The sequence below is a fragment of the Cupressus sempervirens genome, chromosome 11, assembly GCF_028749045.1.
Source record: "Cupressus sempervirens isolate cs-2001-9-10 chromosome 11, ASM2874904v1, whole genome shotgun sequence".
In the NCBI taxonomy this organism is placed as follows: Eukaryota; Viridiplantae; Streptophyta; class Pinopsida; order Cupressales; family Cupressaceae; genus Cupressus; species Cupressus sempervirens.
In genome coordinates this window covers 573,208,302-573,227,804 of record NC_143128.1, presented here as the reverse complement: position 1 = coordinate 573,227,804, position 19,503 = coordinate 573,208,302, and positions in this window count along the sequence as shown.

The following is a 19,503-nucleotide window of genomic DNA, read 5'->3' as shown; positions in this document are numbered from 1 at the left end:
TCAAACTTGTGTACTTTGGTATTGAGAAATTATAATTTAGATGTGTCCCTTGTCTTGGATTCTTCACAAGCTTGTAATTCGTTTCAGTACAATGCTAGAGAACTAAGGTCACCTCCATAGGCATGGTTACAATCTATGCTAGGGCATTTCTCTTCATAAATTTAGATTCTATGCTCAGACATTTCTATTTACACATATAAGAACCCTGCATACTAAGAATGTCTTCTACATCTTTAGTTTCCTTATTCTTCCACTCGACAAATATCTTCACCCTAGTAAAATGCTCAAAAAGAGTCCATCTAGTCGAATACCAAATAACATAATTATGTTTATCTCTTGCATTCAGCATTGTCTGCAAATATAAATTTCCACCTCTCTAGTAAATGCCTGATCTCTTTATCTTTCATAATTGGGTGATTATTCCTAAATGCCTTGATTGCTTATTCTTACTCATAACTCTATATCCAGCCAGCTTAGGAAACTAAATCAAGGTTTCACATATCCAACTACTGTGCTAACTTCACCATGAGGCCAGAGCATGTTGCTTTCTACTCGTGTTTAATTCATCAAAACCACAATTTTCCAAATACATTGTGTTTATCTAGTCCGATACAGGAAACTCTACTGAATCTTAGAAGTGTCCCTTAGATTTGTTTTTAATGCTTGATATCCTGTTTTTTCTCCCTTCTATCTTCTTTAATATTGGTTAGTTCATTCTTCATATAGCCTTTATAGAGAATGGAAATGTACAAGGATATAAAGGACTAAATAAAGATCCGCTTATCTTGCTAAATATAAATTCAAATTTGATTAGAGATTGGTTCATATGTTATTGAAGGGACGAACTATGATGCTTCATCATTTCCTTTTTAAATCATCAAATTGCTTTATGGAATGACTTTGTACGAGGGAAACTATGTGTTCAAAGAATGCTATTCTCTTTCTGAAAATTTATGCGTTATCGCTTTTATTTGGATGAGAAAGTAGATAATTATGATTCTTGGCTTTAGTTGATAAAAGTAGATAATTATGATTCTTGGCTTTAGTTGATAAGAATGAATGAATGAGAAATATTTTAATAACTTCTATGAAGCGATAGTCTATGGGACCTACAAGCTGGCAGACATCTCTAGAAATGAGGAAGAGAACTTAAGAAAGTTGTAACCTCTTTATTGACTTGTCTCTTGGTCAATGGATCGTGATAATCAAATTTGTAGTGTTGTCTAACTAGTTTTTCTCAAATATGTAGTTCAAACTGCCATCATCTAAAAGCTGGTGTCTTTGTATGCCGAGCACTCCATGACAAAGTGCTGCTTCATTTCAACACCTCCCATGTCACAGAATAAGCATGTCTCATTTTCACATTCATCTTTTGGAACTCATCATCTACTTGTTTCACATCTCAATTGATGGGAGCTAGTTCTAAGTTGGGCTATGAGCATTTTTGTTTTCCATTTGATGTTTGCTCCTATATACATTTTTTAGCTCACGATTTGTTGTGGGATTAAATTCCTTGATATAATTAGATTTTTTCCTGATGCAGGAGCATCTTGCATGGGAAAATTATTGGAAAAAAAAAAAAAATTTGAAAAAAAAAAAAATGGGAAAAGAAAAAAAAAAAAAAAACTGGAGGAGAGAGATAGTGACGAAAATTAGAGGAGAAATACTAGAAAATTAAAAAAATGGAAAAAAGGAGAAAACGAGAAATTTCTATTTTTGAGGTGCATAAGTGGCATAATAGAAAAAAATAAAAAAATAAATGGTTGTCATTTCATTTATCGAGGTGTGGGTAGAATTCTAGAAAGTTATGAACATTGTAAAAAGTTTTGGATATTGTAGAAGGTTATGGAAGTTGTAGAAGGTTGTGGATATTGTGTAGGTGGAATACTAGAAGGTTGTGGATAAGTCATGCATTGGGTGGTAAGTGCCTATTTAAGCAAGGCATATGAGCATTTCTAATCAAGCTTGAGAAGTGGAAGCTCGAGGAGTAGAAGCTTGAGAAGCGGGAGCTCAAGAAGGAGAAGCTCGAGAAGGAGAAGCTTTGGAAGAAAAAGCTTGAATATGTGAAAGTTGGAAGGTGTGAAAGAGAAGAGGAAGTGAAGAGTGAGTTTTTCTGAGTTTGTGGACAGAGCGCCGAATGTGAGGCGGTTTACAATAGGATTGTGATGGAGTTGTGAGTGTGTAAACAGAGCGTCGAATGTGAGGCAGTTTACACTTGGATCTTGGATAAGGTTGGAGAAGAGGTAGTGACTGCGATTTAGAAACAAGGAGGTTGCTTGGTGGCTTGCGAGCACAAGTTGAGATCTCGAAGGTTTCTACCAGAGTGTGGATCTGGACTAGCTTGAGTTTGGATTGGATCTTGAGAGATCTTGCAAAAATATTTTTGTAATTAATATTGGATTTTCAAGTATAATAAAATTGTCTTCATATTGTTACATTCTTGGTTGTGAGTTGGTAAGGGTGGTGTGGCCCTTCATCAGTGGTATCAGAGTGTACCTTCGTCAGTGGTATCAGAGCGTACCTTCATTATTTCCACACATTGTGCCTTGTCCATATGGTACTTCGAAACTTTCACAAACAAACATTTTTATTTCTTCATTACTAATCGGACAACCTTGAATGCTAATATTTCATTTTTTCATCCACTTGTCATTTTGTCTCATCCATGTGCCTTTTCTCCTAACTAGCATTTCCTTAGTAACTTAGGCTAATGGTGACATTCCATACCCTGAGTTTTCTTTAGGTAAAGCTATATTAGTGAAGTTAGTGTTATGTCTCCTCCCCATGGAGTTCTGAAAATTAACATTGATGGTTCTTCTCAGGGGAATCCAGGCCCTGTTGGTGTTGGGACGTTAAATTCTTTTTCTTAGTGCATAAGGGTGATTACACTAACAATCTCATGGAGGTTCAAGCCATTTTATATGTTGTGGAGCAATGTTGTTTGTGGGGATGGCACAAGATTATCTGTGAGTCTGACTCCTAAGTGGTGGTGAACTTGTTTTCCTCGCAAGAGCTTAAGGATGTTAGTTGGTAGCCGACCATTGTTGTTAATCAAATTCTTCTCTTTTGTACCTCTCTTGAGTCTATTAGGTTTACTTACATTCCTCGTGAATGGAACAAAGATGTTGATGGTTTAGCCAAATGGGCTTTTGGTCATGCTCCAAGCTATAATATTATAGATAGGAGACAACTTCCCTTTGAGATGGTGCAAGAATTTGATTAACTTGTTGCTTAGGATAGAGCTCCTTCTTGAGCTCTCCTTGTTGTAATCATTTATATCTTAATAAATTTTTACCCCTTTTTTCCAAAAAAAAAACGTTGGCGTTATGTAAGATAAATTATATATACCATCCTATCTTATTTTCTCTATCATAAGATGATGTAATCGTATTATTATATGCATAAAAACCAATAATGTGGTGTTACATTCTTTGTTACTCAAAAATTTCAAGTTGTGAAGTTATTAGTCATAAGTAAGTAATTACCAAAGCTTGGAGAAAAAAAGGAGATTAATGGTTCATATTTGTACCCATTAATATAGGTAGAGATTAGTGACATATAGATATTCATTTAATTAAGATTATTAACCTTGTGTTAATTTTATGTTCATTGATAATTGAATCTTAATCAATAGAAAACTCTCTAATTTTATTTACTTTTAGTGTATGATTTTATTATGTCAACTAATATTTTGTATTAGATTTGGGTTATATATATGCTATGATGTTACATTGAAACATTTGTATTGCACAACCTTGTGATCTAAGTAAAGCTTTTATCTCCTTAGTGAATCCCAAATCGAGGCATACGCTATAGTCATCATATATCAAGAGATAATGTTCCCAAATCATTCAATGGGGCTATGATCAAATATTGTCAATTAATTGTATGTCCTTGAGAAAACTTGTGAGGATATCTACATGTATTTGATCTCTTAAATAGAACCAATTAATATTTTGTATCCACTTCACCTAAATGGGTACTAGTTGGCGAAGAAAATTGTTTGGAAATTGGACCATAAAAAGGGTTGCATACCTCCTTTCGCGATTTTACAAAGAGATGGTTTCTAATTGAAAGAATTAAACTACAAAGTCTTTTTTATGTGAGACAACTAAGTCCATCAGTGATGAGTCCCTGAGACTAGGGTCCAACTCTTAGAATTTGTCTTTGAAGATTTAAATAATATTATTTCTCATTCTTGGTGATAATTCATCCGCATAAACTATTGATGAAGGTAATATTTATGGAAATGTGTGTAATTTCTTGCATCTAGTTGTATATACATGTGCACAACTATAGATATTGGGGAATGGTGATAAGATAAGATAATTTATTAATGTCCAACAAGAGACCACAAATGGGTCTAAGGGACTGAGAATACAAGCAGAGGCCAGAAGGTAGCAGGATCACCAAATGGTGTCCGAAACAACAAAACAAAGCAGAGACAAGCATAGCAAAAAGAAAAGAAGACCAACCAACAAAAATGGGGTTACAAAACCACAAAACTAGCAGTTTGCAACCATGGAAAAGTAGCTTAGGATGGAGGGATAACTAGCTATGCACCGAGAAGTCTGAACCCAATGCCTTAGAGAGGAGGTACATTGCTAATGGTGGTGGTGCACATGGTCTCCTCAATCTAGTGTGAGTCTTCGTGGACGGGCACTGAGGCCGCTTGGTTCCCATAGGAGAGGTAACCAGAGTGAAAAAAGAGGTGATAAGCAGGTGAAGATCCATAGACCTAGGGGAAGAAAGCTCCTAAAGGGTGAGATCTTGAAGAAGAAAAACCTCCTATAAATAAAGAGCAAGGCATTGCTGGTCATCATACCTGAAAAAGGAGGACAAGGACCTGCACTCTCTGAATAAGCAAAGAAATCTCCCTCTAATCTCATAGTATATGGGATAATAGAATATAAAATGTATCTCATTCTCGACTGTATCCATGTCACAACACCGACAAATCCTCTCAACTTTGCTAGTTTGATGATTTGTCTGAATACAGAGTTAGTGAGAATCCACTCTAAAAGAACTCAAGTGGATACGTAAGGCATAGGGCCATTGTCGAGAGTAGTAAGGATGAACAATGTTGTCTTTGATGTTCATAAAGTGATCCGCATAGAATGCCATACAAGGACAGAGACCCCCTGGAGGATCGACCCAAGTCACTTGGATATACCCCTTGTAGATGTCCATCCTAGTGATCTCATTCAACTCCAATCAAGAAGGAAGGAGATGAGCAGGAGAAGCCAAGGAATACTGAAAAGGGGGAAGGTGATCAATATCAATACCAACAGTGTTGATGAGCCTAGAAACTTGAGCATACCAACAACGAGCACGACTAGTCCGATCTGAGGCAGCAATCAAAGCTGAGGAACAATATGTCAGGTAAGAATATTGATATCTTCCATCAACAAAATCTACAAAACCCATGAGTCTGTGAAGTAACCAAACTAGATCAAATATCATGTAGAGTCTGAAGGGATGAGCATCAAACTTGGCTAAGATAATATTGGTAGGAGTAGTCGGCTGACAATAGATGAGGCGCTGCAGAAGGAGAGTTTGAACTCTCTCCATCGAGGCCCAATCAGTGGTCAGGAGGGAGGGCCCCTAGATGGTCGAACCATAAAGGACAATAGGTCTAACCCAAGAGTCTAAGATAGACATCTTAGACGTAGTATCCTGAAAGTGGTGTCTGAAGCACTGTCGCTCAAGCAAAGGCCAATGAACCCAACCCGTTATTCACCCACGACATCATGGCTGGTCTCAAGCTAAAATGTGATCTTAAAAATAAAATGCCCAAATAGGTGTAGTTGGAGGTCCTCTCGATCTCGGTCCCTCTGAAAATTTATAAGACAAAACTCAAGTATGTAGCAAAATTTTCTTGTTACTTGAACATGACAATAAGCTTCTATATTCTTTATCTTTTTTATTTCTAGTTACATGATTAAAAAATGGAATTATATAATGTTTCTTTAATTACTGCACAAATTATTGATTTAAAAAAATTTGCATGTTTTATTGAGTGTTTAGTCATCATTTTGAGGGTTCCTTGGTAGGGCGTTACAACCTCCATAAGCATGGATATATTCTATTATTTGTAAATTTGATTTGATAATCTTATTTTTGTCTTCCTTGCTTTACATTGAAATTTTCATTCCATTTTTTCTTTATGGTCGGTTGCCTTTTAAAATACCTTGAGGAGGTTGTCGAATCACTAGTGTCAAACTTTCTTAGGTAATTTGACTTTATGACATTGCCAAATAATGAGAAAATGTTCAATGATGCAATTTTTTTATGCAAATAAGATCCATTTTTGTGTGTCAATTGAAATGTTCCTATTATGAATATTCCTTGTATGTTAATGATTATTCAATAAGTGCTTGGTGTGTGAATCAATGTTTAAATGAATGTCTTTCAATTCCATCACAAATTAAAAAATAATGGGGAAGATGTAAAGAGTTGGTTAATGGTGTGAATATAATGAGTAAGAGTTGCAATAATTGAATTCGAACATTCTAAATTCATGGATCAATTTCATGAGGTATTAGATTGATCTCATGTCAAACCATTAACTAGAACAATATAATGATAATATTAGGGTAGAGAATGAACATTTGACTATGAGAGGCAATTATATATGGGGGCATAAATAAAACATGCTCAAATGTCAACAAAAAAATGGAATACGGGGGCATAAATAAAACATGCTCAAATGAATGGGGGAGAGTAGAGATGGACACATGCAAAAGATTGAACAATGAGATAAATTTGTGAGGAGAGTGAATTTTGATATGCAATTGGATTAAGACACTATCTCAAAATGGACCTAAATCAAACAACACATAACATGGGTATGGGAATTTTAGTATTATATTTTGTGCTACTTTGAGGTGCATTAAATCCTATTGCAAAAATGAATCTCAAAGTAAATGAGAATTAACAAACATAAATAGAAATAAATAGGTAAAACATAGAATTATACTAAGTCTTAAAAAGGATGTAGTTAATTCGTTGGATTTAGTTCAACTTGTTGCTCTTTGTAACATGGTGTACACAACCATTACTAAATTGATTGTAGAGAGGCTCAAATTTTGGCTACTATTTTTTATACATCTTAGATGACTAAGGGGTTTTTACGACAGGAAGATGAATTTTGGATGGGGTGGAGGCTTCTTTTGAAGTCATTCACTTTGTGGCAGTGCCTAAGGAGAAATCTACGCTCATTAGATTTGATATGGCCAAAACTTATGATAGAGTTAAGTGATATTTTTGCAAATGATTCTTATAATCTTTGGTTTTTCTAGGAGTGAGCTAGCTAAATGATGAACTATGTTACTTGTTCGTCCTTCTTTATTAATTTTAATGACAAGCCTTTTGAGTTATTTGGAGCTTCTAGGAGTCTTCAGAAAGAGCACCCTCTCTCTCCCTGTTTGTTTAATATTATGGCTAAGGGTCCAACCAAATTGATTAAGAATCAGGTTTCTCAAGACTTGACTTAGGGTTGGAGTTGTAGTAATAGGATGCATAGGAATTCTCATCTCTAATTTGTGGAAGATACCACTATTATAGGGTTTCTCATCTTTATAAAGCCAAATCATTCAGGTGGATGGTCAATATTTATTTAGCTACTTTGAATCATAAAGTCCAGCACACAAATCTTCTATCTATTTCTTCAACTCTCCCATGCCTCTTTAGTGAAGGATTGCCAATATTTTTAGGTTTCAACTTGGTTATCTTCCCTTGATATACTTGGGTATCCCTTTAGCTATTGAAAGGCAACATATGCCATACTAACAGGGCTTTCTAGATAAACAATGCAGAAAGTCAATCACCAAACTCATCAGTGGGTATCCACTACTACTACAGTGATTTTTCTTCATTTTCTGATCTAGGATCTCCCAATTTTAATAGGAGTGATTTTCATGCAAACCCAATGTATCTCCTTAAGGAACTTGATGCTCTCTCTTTATGAAGCCAAATCATTCAGGTGGATGATCGATATTTATTTAGCTACTTTGAATCATAAAGTCAAGCACACAAATCTTCTATTCATTTCTTCAACACTCCCAGGCCTCTTTAGAGAAGGATTGCCAATATTTTTAGGTTTCAAATTGGTTATGTCCCCTTTCTATACTTGGGTATCCCTCTAGATATTGAAAGGCAACATATGCCATATTGACAAGACTTTCTAGATAAACAATGTAGAAAGTCAATCGCCAAACTCATCGATGGGTATCCACCACTACTACAGTGATTTTTCTTCATTTTCTAATCTAGGATCTCCCAATTTTAATAGTAGTGATGTTCATGAAAACCTCATGTATTTCCTTAAGGAACTTGATGCTCTCTCACACCAATTCTTGTGGAGTGGTAATTTGTATGCCTCTAAGTGAAGTTTAGTTAAGTGGGAGTTTGTGTGTAGGCCAAAGAAAGAGGGGGAATGGTCTTCATTTTGTAATCTTGAACGGGAAAGTTCTTGCAACCAAATTATATTGGAGATGGTGTACCAGTAAGAACACACATGAGTATTTAGAAGAGTTAACATTTTGGATGTTCCTCATTTTCATTGGAGGGAAGTGGCTTTATGATTTGACGCACTTTGAAAAAGGTGCTTATCTTAAAAAGAGTGAGATTTTTAGAATCTACAATAAGGGATTATAAGCTCTTTTTGGCTTGATTCTTGCAATGGTAATCCTCCCTGCATTCTTTCCATATACCTATTCTTGCAACCCCTTTGTGATAGTTTCGTGTCATCTTGTTGGACTACACCCATGAATTATAAGATTGCTAAAACTTTAAAAGTGGTTGTTGGCTCCAGATGGAAAAATTCTTATGAATGCCCACTAGGTGGGTTGAAGGAGGATTTTTAAGAGTTGTCTTAGACAATTTCTTGGTGTGAGTGCAACTCCTTGGTAGGGCATGACATTCTAGAGAGGGAAGAAATTTGTCAAGTAAGTACTCTATTTCTATGATATACTTGGAAATTCATAGATAACTATTTAGAGGTATAGAGGTTTTAAGTTGGAAAAAGAATTATTGGCTCCAATGCAACTTTTCATGTGGCTAGTGGTTAAAAATTGATGTCTTACATGGAATAATTTGTGAAAATGAGGCTTCCTTGGTACCTCTATATGGGTTTTGTGTCGTAATATTGAGGATTGTGTTTATCTTTTTTCTTTTTCTTTCAATGATCCTTCTCTATGGATATTTGTGACTTGTAGTGGGGAGTTTAAAATCAAGCTTGTTGGCATGTCTTCTCTTTGCTTAAGTTTTGGGCCTGCTAAGCCTCTGATTAAGACTTCTTCATGTTGCTTAGGTCTTGGGATCCACCTTTCATTATATGGAACATTGATTGGAGAGGGATCATAGGATTTTTCATGTGATGCTAGGTTAGTTGTTGAAAAATCAAGGTAGAGAATTATTCGTTCTTTGTGAGGTTGTCTCAAATAACTCTGACTTTGTTGGAAGTGTGGATCCTACAGATGATGCTATTTATATCTAGTTCATTTTTTCTCTTTAGGGAGATGATCCTTATTTTGGGGCATGGAGTGGTACGTAGATCATGACAAATAGATTCACACATCCTCTGTAGAAGATAAATTAGAAGATTTGGTGGAGCCCTCCTCCTTGAAGAATTTTGAAAATTGATGCTAATGGGTTTTTCTTGGAAGAATCTTGGTTATTCTAGTGTCAGTGAAGAATGAAAAGACAACTCTAGAGATGCATAATTTATCATTTCAACTTATATAAGGGTCTTCATTCAAATAATTACATGGAACCTCTAGCCATTTTATATGTCACAAAGTGTGTTGTGTTCTTAGTTGGAAAATGATTATTTGTGACTCTAATTCTCAGGTGGTAGTGACTACTAAAATATCACTACATGATATTTTTTGGAAATTAATTTTAGTAATAAATAGATTCTAAAGTTGTGTGGCAGTAAGGGATTAGAAGCTAATTTAATTAATTAATCGAAACCCAATCAATTTGATGGAAACACATAACCATTTAAATTGGTTAACCCCCCTTTCTTCTATTAATTTAAATAAATACATTTATTCTATTTTGTAATGATTCACTTTTTCCTAACTACCCCACTTCTGATTAAATAAATAATATTTATTCTATTTAAGCACATGGCTCCTAACATTAACACTCACTTAAACTCACTTTGGCTACCTAGCCTACTTGCCCACTAATTAACTATAGTCTAAGTATAATCCTATTTCTAATCATTTACACATCCCTATTAAATAATACTTGGCAGTAAAGTCAACTCTTCTCTTATCAATCTTAAATCCACATGTAAGAGCCCACAGGGGTTTCTTACATGTTTGTCCCTTCCAAGGAAAATATTTTATTCCCTTTTTCCATGATCCAACATTTCCTCCACAATCCCCAAAGTCCTCAAATTCTCCAATGTTGTCCTTTGGGATGTGAAGTAATAAATGCCTTTGTGGAAAATCTACTCCACCCCTAAGGTATTCTCAAACTCTCCCTTGGTGATACTTGACACCATGCCATGTATCCAAGAAAGCATGATCCATGTGCTTCTCTTAAAGAGTCTTTTGACCCTTAATGGACATTCCATCTCAACTCTCCACCCATCCTTTTCCAAGTCCATAAATTGAGAGCACGTTCTCTCACAAATCACTCACCATCTATGTAAAGTTGTAATGCCAATTTGTGTTCAAACAATCATCTATCATATTATCATATTATCATAATGCCAAAATCATTATGCACCATTGAAGCTTGAGTACACCTGGAAACACCCATATCAAATATCATTGGACAAATGCACACAATAAAAAAGACTTCTTGGGGTTTTTAGGAAGGTTTGCATACTCGTTTGATTTTATATACTTTATTTATGTCTTAGCTTGATTAGTGTAGTTCCAGTGTATTAAATTGTTTATTGCATTCCACATTGAACTCACACATACATTGTACATATTTTGGAATCCTCGATGGGACTCACTTCAATGCATCATTCTAATATTTATTTTTGTGTTTTTTCTTGCATGTTTCTAACTTGTTACATTGGAAACCATAAGATTGAATCTTGGCATGTCAACAACAATTTTAATTTTTTTCCCTAGTCTTCTTTTAAGGATACATAAGAATGCTCTAGTCTCTTGTGGGTTCTCTTATGTAGTTCATGAGATTGGGATCTTGTCAAACTTTTGGTTCTCTATTTTTTTACAATTTATAGGTTCCATGGGAACATTGATAACTCTTGCAAAACTTTCTTACTTTTGTCTTTTTGTTGTATACATTTTTTTAGAAACTAACTGCCATTGGATTTTTTTGATCCCTCACATGAGCACTCCATACTTTTTGTTGCTTTTGCATTTTTCTGGAATTGGTGCAATTGTGTGTGTAATTTGGGTAAAAGCACAAACCCATGTCATCTTTTATAAAGAAATGAGATATCAGAATGTGACCATTCAACATGAATGACAAAAAAAATGGTATTTGTGTTTAAAATATGAAGATGATGTAAACTGATGAAATGTGTAGAATTGGATGAATTTTATGTCTATAATTTTTAAAATTTTTTTGAGTAAGAATTTATTCATTTTATTTTATTTTGAAGTCCCTTTTTTAACTGTAAAAAATATAGGGTGTAGTTCCCATCAAAGAAGTATATGCAAATCATTTTTTTTTGTTCTGATTTGAAAATATCTTATAGATGACATGTATAGCTAGTGAACAAAAAAAGAAATAATTATTTTTGATGTCTATTTTCTTTGTTATAAGTACTCAAGTTCGACCTTATCAGAATCCAACAATTTTTTCCTCCCATCAAAACTTCCCTATAAAATCTATACCTTCTTGAAAAAAAATTACATATTCATGAAGAGGATTCTCTCCTCTAGAGACAAATATTTATTTTTTTATTTTTTTGATATGATTTACTATTTTTTTTCCTTTTTTGAGGGAGCATCTTCTGAAATGATGAAATATCGACTTATAATATTTTGAGATTATAACATATTATAACTAATCAAAACACTCAAAAATTTATATAATGATGATATTGAATCCGAGATCTATAAAAGGGCATTTTTAGTTTTTGAAAAAATTTGAGTTTTGGTAGAGAAATGAGATTTGACCAAAACAGGTTTGGTTATCATAAATGGTGACACAGATCTATGCTTTTACCCATTTTCAAATTGCAAGAATGCTCAATGTTCTTGTGGGATTTCTATTTGCAAGGATTTTAAAGGTTTTGTCTTTTTTTTTTCTAGCTAACCTACTACTCTCATTATTTTTTTGGCCTTATTCCTAACATTTGTGTAGGTTCATTTGTCCAAAGATCTATAATAACCCTTTCTTCTATGAAGGTTACATTTTCCAATTAGACTAAGCAAGATCATTCATTTGGGCTTTAAAAATAACCTTTATTTTGGATTAATATTTTTTTTAATGCTTTCAAGTGCTTCCTTTAAAATATGACGCTTTGTTTGGGCATAAAAAGAACCCCATTTCTTTCTTGTCTTATCCACTTTTAGATTTGTAGAGTAGTCCCACTGCTAACATACACTATATTCCTCCCCCTTGGTTTTGTGGTATTGGATGCAAGATAAGATAAGATAAATTTATTAATGTCCAACAAGAGACCACCAAAGGGTCTAAGGAACTGGAAGCTTATAAACTAGGAAACTACCAACAAAAGAACCAATAAATAGTGACCTAGAAAGAAAAAAACATGAAAGAAAAGGAACAAAGGAGAACATTAAGGGAAAACTATGCATTCTTCCTTCGTTGAAAGTTATCCAAAACTGAAGGGTATGATTTGGGGTGATCAAGGACCCCAAGTTGTCTTTGAGTACCATTGGTGGTGGAGTATTGTTGCTTAGTGAACTCATTGTGGGGTGTCATAGAGAAAAGTTTTATTAATGTTTATCCTTTCTTATTTAAAGACATTACCTCTTATGTGATTAACCTTGGTGAGAGGAAATAAACCAAGAGGTGATAAGTTAAAGCCAAGCCAATTCCAATTGCTATATAAAAATGTGGAATTAAGTATACTCAACATAAACACATGTTAGTATATCAAGATAATCTTCCCTAATACATGTATGGTGAGTTAAAATGTGTAGAACATAACTATTGTAGGCAAGAAGGCCTCCTTAATGGAGCTAATATGCTGCAAGTATAGCCACTTGAGAAGATGCCGATATTAAAAACTAATTTCTATAGAGAACCAAAATCCTTCTTTTTGATGCAAAGATTATGATATGTGCATCCCAAAGATATTACTCATGAACCATTCAACTTGAGAGAGAAAATTTATTAAGATCTTTCGATCTTTATAAATTCAATGCTTGGTGTGCCTGACAAGTGTGTGTCATGTAAGTATGAGCTTGAATCTCCAAGAATCTATCTTTTGGTCAAAATTAATATTTAACGTAAAGGGATTTAATAAGTATTGCCCTTACCAACTTAGATTGTGGAGCGATTGGTTATATTTTTTTGTATTTTTTTCGTGTTTGTCTACATCAATTTTTTCACACTCTAATCTACCATGGGATTGATAATACTCATTTTGTCTAAACTCCAAGAGAATTGTTATCTCAAATTTGTGGGGTCACCAACTAAAATAGTCATGTCACACTCTAGGAGGAATGTTATTTGATCAGTTAACTCTAGTAAAATTAGCATAGTCACTACCATTGCAAATTCTTGTGGGATTACTTTGTGTTTTGGCATGATTGACCCTAAATATAACAAAATTAACTTCTAACTTTTTTGTTTCTTATTCATCAAGAAACTTCTACCTAACTAACTCTTATGATATCACCTGTAGAATCAGTCTTTGAAAACATCCATGGAATCTCTGTTGAAAGTTCAGTAGCATTAGACCTCTAAAATTATACACTTTTATCATTTGGTGTCATGGTGCCACATTATAGTCCCATTTAATCACATCGTGTTCATAACTTCCTTATTATCGAGTAAAAGCACAAAAATGTGTCACCCTTGAGGATATCCGACGAGGTAACGACCAAAATGGTTACAATCAAACCCCATGTGGTGCCAAGTTGCATCGATGTGGTGCAAAGATGAAAAAATGGTGATGATCAAAATGATTTCCGAAACGATTTCGACCGTAACACTTTTAGCCAAAATAGTTATTTGAAAATTAATGACTTATATGAGGCCACATAAGTGGGTATTAAAAGTCACATTGGCTTTCGATGAAAACCCTTTCGATCGAATTTGTCTATGTGGTAGCTACACAAGCAAAAAATATAATTTTTTTAAAACTTCTCACTTCTAAGGATAATTTATCCATAAAAAATGAAATTTCTTCAAAAAATAAAATACCCTTAAATTGTAGATCTCAGAGTCAAGATTATGGTCATATAAAGTCTATAGTGTTTTGAGTAGTTATAATTTGTTATACTTTTAAAATATTACAAGTAGGTATTTTAAGATTCAAGAAGATGTCACCTCAAAAAAGGAAAAAAAAAATATAGTAAATCAAGTTCAACAAATTAAAACTTTATATGTACCTCTAGAGGAGAGAGCCATGTTTAAGAATATGTAACTTGTTTTAAAAAGTATGTAGATTTGATAGGAAAAGTTTGGTGGAAAAAAACAACTATCAATTTCTAATAAGTTCGACTTTTAATACTTATAACTTAAAAATTATATACCAAAAATCAAAATTTATGATTTTGGCCATTAGATATACATGTCAACTACAACGTATTAAAAAATCAAAGCAAAATATGATCATTTTCATATATTTGTTTGGTGGGAACGAAAGTCTACATTTTTAGTATTTAAAAATAAATAAAAAATGGACTTTAAAAATTAAAAAATTGCAAAAAATATTTCTCAATTAAAAAAATAATAATAATAAACATGAACATTATCCAATTTTACACATTTCATTAGTTTACATATTCTTCAAATTCTAAATACAAATGCCACTATTATGCCATTAAAGTTAAACAATTTCAATTTGAGATCCTTTTTTTCTTTATAAAACATCACACATGTTTGTGTTTTTACCCTATCCTCTACATTGTCATGACACATGTGCCTAATCAACATTCAATCTGATGAAGTAAATAAAGTCATCATTGAACATTTTCTTGAGCAAGATGGAAAAACATCAAATCAATAAGGACTTGGTATATAGTGAAAGATGAGAAAGATAATGCCCATAGATTTGAACAAACCTAGACTTGATGAGTTATCATAAAATTGTTATAGATTATCATGTAAAATACAATTTGGACAACAATTTTCATAGATTGTAGATTCAATTGTTGAGGTTCCAAATCCAGACCTTTTACCGGTTTCATATAGTTTGACAATGATTTTGCAGATCTGAACTTGCATCCTTTAACAACCCTTAATGTGAGTATTTCTACTTTGATACACTAGATCTAATATCTTGTTATTTTTTTCACTTCTTAAGTATTTTCTTTACTTGAATGTATATTACACTTATGTTCTTATGCTCTTACATTAGAACAAAAGGACCCTAGAATCATACATCCTTTTGCCAATAGATTTTGTATTAGCACCCTTTCCTTTACTTGGGTTGTGCTACTCAAATCTTAATTTCCAAAAGGAATTATATTTTAGGTCCCCTTTAAGTGTATGTGTGAAGTGTTGGTCTACCATTGATCACCATTTCATCTTTGAACACAAGTCTATTCTATCTTAACCATCATATCCATTAGTACTAGCACTAGGTATTTTCAACTAGCATACGAGTATCAAGTAATGCATAGCTCTTAGGTCATTATCACATAGTGCATTTCATAAATCCTTATCATTTAGGTCATTTTTAGACTCAGAGAAAATGGATCTAAATATTAGTGTTGATCCCTCATCTAGCATTGTGTCTAACACTAATAGTACTATTGTCATCTTTTACCTTAATAATCAAGTCTAACCTTAGGAGCTCATGGTTGACTATGATAAATTCCATACCACAAGCACCATAGAGGTGTTCATGAAGTAACTTGGGTATGTTGTCATGATTAGTCACATCATAGGCATAAACTGCAAAATTATCATTGCTAATTTTGCACAAGAAGGTGCTTCTATTCCATGAGAGCTGATCCCTCCTAGGGTTTCCAATCTAATGCCACCTTTTCATGTCCCATTTGAGGCATGGACTAGTGTCATACAAAAACTCCTTGATCTTGATTTCACCCTTTCTAGTGATCCAACCATCAAACCATCATATTAATTTGCATCACAACAACTAAAATAACCATTACACAACCTTCACAAGAATTCATTTCCCAATAGCTGCAACAACCCCCACAATACACCACTGAGATTTCACTCACATGGTTGACTAATTATCCTATACTAGCAAAACCTCCCACAATTACCAAAGTTCCATCACCCATATTGCAATCCTTGATAGCACAAGGAAGCCACACCCTAATCACAATAACCCACACAAGAAGGTACATCTTCTGTCCAAGTATTGCCACTCAAACAATTGACCCACACCTTTTAGGCTCTTCATACTACACAAGATCCTCATGCAACATAAAAAATATCATCATCATCTTGGCATTATTTTAGAGATGTAATGTAGGCTCAAGAAATTCAAACACAAACACATGTCACTAATACCCCAATTTTCATTTATCAAGATTCTACATAGTTCACTGTGCAACCCATCCAACCTCAACAACTAGCTACATGTGTCCCCGCATATGTCAATGAATTAGCTATTCAAACATCTACTATTGTGCAAAACATGGGACCCCCACATTACTCATACCAACTTTGCATCCACCACTGTAAACTATCATGCTTCCCCTTCTACTACAATGCATATCCAAAGCATTTGTGTACCTCTTAGTAGTACCACTATGTCCTATCCCTACACAGGTAAAACATATGCATCCTCCACTTACCAACCATCACAATAGAAAAACAACCTTCCTTTAACTAAAAAAATCCACAACATCACAATAGAAAAGCAAACCTTCCTTTAACTAACAAAATTCACAACCATTCCACCAATAGTTGTAAATGCAACATGTGCACGAGGCCCAAAAATATCCATAGCAATACTCGGAGTATGATCAAGCCCAATAGTTACCTCACTATCAACTCCAATACCAATTACAATAATAACCATAGTTCACATATGCAACAACACAACCTTCTAATATGGAATCACAACCTACTTGCTAGATTATAGAATCCACATACCAACAATCCTCACAAACCTACCATCTCCTTCCTTATCCAACAACTATTTTGCAACTTGTCAACCTCGAGTGAGAGGAAATGAAGAGTTCTCTAAAACAAATACACATAGGAACATAAAGATAGTGTACCACAAGCCCAAAGCCTCCCAATACTCTAAGCTTCTTGATTTCCATATATATTTCTAGGTTTAGTACGTGGAGTAATCCTTTGTATTATGCTTCACTATTTGAACAAGGGAACTGGAAGCAAAAGACTCTTAGAATTTTTTCACCCTCAGGGGATGTCAGATACACTCCCACACCAGACCCTTTACTACTTCTCCCTCCATCAAAATGTAGGGCCCAAACAACAAAACTTATGCTTTCGACCACCTCAGCTTCTAGGGTGCATCTTTGGTTACTCATGGAAGAGGTTGGTCTTCTTCGTATATCATATAAGTTCCTAAGCTGATGCACTGATATTCAAGGTGGTTACTAGGGTTGTCACTCTATTAGGAAAGATCTTCCACCAACACAAATTGGGGAATGGCCTCACCTTCCACTAGCTCCTCCACTCAGTATACTTCTGTAAAGTCACTATTAACCAAAGCCTCAAGTACAACATGTTTAGAATGCAAAACCTCACTCACAATTTTGAACTTGGCCCTATGTTTATTCCTAAAGATGAGCTGTGACTAGTCCATAGAAAGGTATCTACCAATCTTGGTTTTGAAATCCCATGAGAGATAGAGGCCGAAGGTAGCACGGATGTTGATCATGACTACCTTTTGAAGTACAGTGATTTTAAGATGGGTGTATAAGGTTAGGAGAGATCTCAACTTCTCTTTCCATAGAGTTATCCATGTCACAATTTTCATACCAGGTGAGGCATGCACACCTAGATCAAAAGTCACCCCCTTTTCTTTTTTCTTTTCTATCTATTGTTACAAATTCCTCCTTGGATCATGTCCATCATTACAGGGGAAACACCAGTAGTTATCTTCCACCAAGTTATTTTGTTTAGGAATCGTTTCTCTCTTCTCACCAAGTGGGGCAACTTTTATGGAGGAAGGAACAAAGACCAACTAGTTTTTTTTGGCTTGGGACTGGTTGTATTTATTTCTTGAGAGCTTCAACAATGCCTTCAAGGAAGAAGTGGGAGTCTGTTCCCATTGCATTGGGAGTGCTGGGGGAGTTAAGGGACTTTCAATATTTAAGGTTACAACATTTCTTTGCATTGTGGGTTGTGGTTGACTTGGGTATTTATGTTAGCAACTTGGGCTTGATCTTATTGGGTCGTTAGTTGACAATTAGGGCTTCCATAAGTGCCAAAGACCAATGTATAGACCAATAAATGAGGATTTCTAATAGATTAAGACCTAGTAATTGATCTACGACTCATACACTTGTTAGAACTTCTGTTAGTTGTGGGCTAGGTTTGTGTCCACTAGGCATGCTAGGAAAGAAAAAAAACTTTTGGGTTCCAAAATTACTCTCAAGGGAACAACACCATTTATATGAGAAGCCTCAATGAGTACGGGACAACACTACTTTGTACCTAGCAACCTTCAGGATTGAGAAGTTGACGCTTCATATATTAATGGGGAAAGGGTTAGAAATGCATAAAAACAAAGGTGATACACCCATATTCTAAAATGATTAAAACAACTTGCATAGGCTATCCATATTGGGATATCAAGGCTAAACATGAAACCACCCAAGCATTATCTAAACTTATGATCTTAACGATAATCTACAAACATTAGTAAGATCATGCATTACCATATAAATTGAACATAAATGTTGTAAATTACATACTATGAACAATATACCCACCTCAAGGTATAACACTAGAGTTCTTAATTGCACAAAAGCTTGACAAATAGAAGGAGTAACACTAAGCAAGACCAAAGAGGTGGAGGCATAATTAATGATATTAATGTTCCAATAACACATTCATAGCTTAAGGCTAGAGGCCTTTTTTTAAACACATTAGCTTAGATAAAACTTTAAAAAGACATATTCCCTTTTTTCATACAACATTCTTCCTTTTATATCATGGTAGGATAACCCCCAAAAATGAACAAGAGAGTGACCCTAACAAGTCACAACACCACTCACATGAAGGGAAAGAAACATCACTTTCTCAGTCGACCCTAAAAGAAAAGGCAACAACCCACTCCAATGGTTAGGGTGAAATTGGCCCAATGGTCACCATAGATAATGACAATGCCCCAACAAAGTGATCAGTACTTGTAGAAAGAGACTCCAAAGATGTTGACCGAACATGTGTTCCATGCTTAGTTGTGAGTGGTAA